This window comes from Hordeum vulgare, chromosome 4H, assembly GCF_904849725.1.
Source record: "Hordeum vulgare subsp. vulgare chromosome 4H, MorexV3_pseudomolecules_assembly, whole genome shotgun sequence".
In the NCBI taxonomy this organism is placed as follows: Eukaryota; Viridiplantae; Streptophyta; class Magnoliopsida; order Poales; family Poaceae; genus Hordeum; species Hordeum vulgare.
In genome coordinates, this window is record NC_058521.1 from 164835276 (window position 1) to 164837910 (window position 2635).

At 49.8% G+C, this 2635-nt stretch overlaps 1 long non-coding RNA gene across 1 annotated transcript; it reads left to right on the plus strand.

Annotated features, from left to right (window-relative positions):
• Nucleotides 1-990: 990 nt before the first annotated feature.
• LOC123448287 lies at nucleotides 991-2140 on the plus strand. Its single transcript, XR_006631650.1, has 2 exons — nucleotides 991-1503; nucleotides 1601-2140. It is a non-coding gene; the product is annotated as an uncharacterized LOC123448287 (long non-coding RNA).
• The last annotated feature ends 495 nt before the right edge of the window (nucleotides 2141-2635 follow it).

Here is a 2635-nt window from a genome sequence, read left to right on the forward strand (position 1 = left end):
GGCTTGGGTTCGGGCAGGGCGGGGCGACGCCTAGAGGCAGCCATCAAGGCGAGGGGTAGCACCGGGAGGCAGCAAGTGAGGCGAGAGGCAGTGCGCGCCTGCTGGACGGGGCAAGGCATGGAACCACTGGGAGGTAACGGGAAGTTGGTGGGCGAGAGAAAGTGGTGAGTGGGGGTGGGGGTGAGGGTGGATCAGGTTGAACGTGGCCTGGGGTGGGAAGCTTTTTCTTATTTCTAAGTTTTTCAGTTCGATGGAGTTCGTGACGCTGGTCCAGTTAGTTGGTGTTAGAATAAACAGTGTGTGTGTATATGTACATATAAGGTGGCACTATTCTGATCCCAGGATCAGAATAGTTATTCTCATAACACCGGCTCTATATAGGTGCCGCGGAGGTACTCGCGAACTGTAATAGCCTGAGACCGACGCTCCAAAAGATTCCCCTTTCATTATCTTGCCGCCCTATGATTTATTTGTTTGCTGCATTCATCTTCGCATCATGCACATCATCTGCATTGCATCGGCACTCCGTTGCTGTCAGTTTTAAAACTTCCGTCCGTTGGTAGTTGCCAGCTTTCTCCGTTTTGTTGTTAACCGTTTTGAGACCAACCACACACACGCGCCCGCGACATTGGTAAAATATAGTTTTTTAAAAGTGTGTATAAAATATTTTCGGATAGGATTGAAACTTGGTGTGCGGTCTTATTTTAATGTAGGTAGACTACCTGCCAAATTTCGTCGCAAGCAGAGTTTGTTTGATACCCGTACGTTAAGTATATAGCGGCAGTACAGCCGATTTAATTGTGGGACGTTTCGGTATTTTAAAATCTGTCGTCGGGGTGCCTAGTTGCCCTCTCTTCTATACCTAGCCCATCTACACCGTGCACCGGAACACTCGCAACCTAGTTCGAAAATGTCTCCCGAACCCGAAACATACGGTTGTGACCATTGAGTCCGGATCAAGCCCGTAATACCGCAAAACATCTTCGATTTGTTCATTGAACTCTCCTAACCTATTTTCCTGACCGTCCGATTAATATCGGAGGGTCATGAGATAGTCCATTTTCCTTTATATAGTTGAATCCCTAGCCTAAACCTAAATTCTAGGGATCCTACCCTAGCGCCGCCAGCCACTCTCTCACGGGATCCCCACCAAATCCACCTGCATCCTCCCTCGAATTCCCCAACCTGCCAACCACCTCTCCATCGATCCCCGGATCTGCAGCATCCAGCCCGCTGCGCTCGTGCGTGAGCACCCGAGGGGCCTCGCCCGCGCGTCCTCTGCTGCACTGTCACCGAAGACCGCACCAGCAGGCCCCGTGTGCTCCGTCCCTCTGCTCACCCACGCCGAACGCCTCGACCTCCTCCTCAGCCGGCGAGCAGATCCGTCGGACCGCAAGAAGCACCCCGTTGCGCTCCCTCTCCTCTCTTCCTAACCAGGAGACCGACGCCGTGATGAGACTACAGTCGTGTCGCTGATGTCCGCGTCCAGACCACGAGCCCCAGGTCACGACGGAGCCTTTGTCTCGTCATTTCCCTCAACCGCGGTCTCTCTTTCTCCCCCCTCGCTAATCTCATCCCTCTCCCCTTCTTTTCTCTGCAGAGGAGATCTGAGGGATGCCCGAGCCATGGAGATGAGCCGCCATGGAAGGGTTGCCCCGCCGTTGGTGCCTCCAGCCCTGTAGGAGTGTCACTTTTGGCTAGATCTGTTGCCTCCCACCGTTCCTCTCGTCGACTCAGCCCCGCCTTGGCCTGTCGAAGCCGCCAACTCCTGCTGCTGTGGCATCCTGTACCACGCGAAGCCGGCGCACATGTGTCCCGCTCACTCGAACGCGTGAGCTCAAGGGAAACACAAACCTTCCAGCGGGCCGGCTTCCCAGCTCCCCCGCTGGCCTGATCTGGCTCGAGGTGAGACTTCACCTCCGCGTCATGCCTTGGGAGGTTGAAGCCCCACATTGCCGGAATCCAATCCTAGCTCAGCTGATTAGCCATGCTCTGTCTCACCCAGTAGACCAGGGTTCAAATCCCTAGTTACACATATTGTGTTTCCCACCATATTAGTATGTTTTCTGCACTTTTGTTACAGCTAATCTTGCATATTTGGATTATATGCCACTCATTTAAAATGCATGCATCTTTTAAACAGTGCGTTAAATCGAAATGTGGAACGTGTAAAATTTCGTGTAGATTAATATTTTTCAACACTCATGCAGATTTAAAGCTATTAACCTTGCCGTTTGCCTCGTTTTGCGTGATGTTATGCTAAAACGGTTTAATTCGAAGCTTGTTAACCGTAGCTCAGTTGGAGATGAGCTATGTATGTAAACCGACAAGAATTATGTGTAGTTTCACGTGAACCACTTTATTTCGACGTTTAACAAATATAAAATATGTTAGTTCAGATCTGGACCAATTTTGATTTATCACATGGGGTCATTTCGGAAATACTATATGTTGTTTCCGACCTCATTTAAAATTCCTCGCTAGTGTAGTTTATTTCTGATTCACCTCTTGCCATGATAATAACATTTTAAAATTTTCGTGTACCTAAACGATTGTGAACTAAATATTTGAATGTGGAGTTTCGTCAATATGCAACTTGTTGCATACTGAGCTTCACTTAATGTGTAGTGTTTGA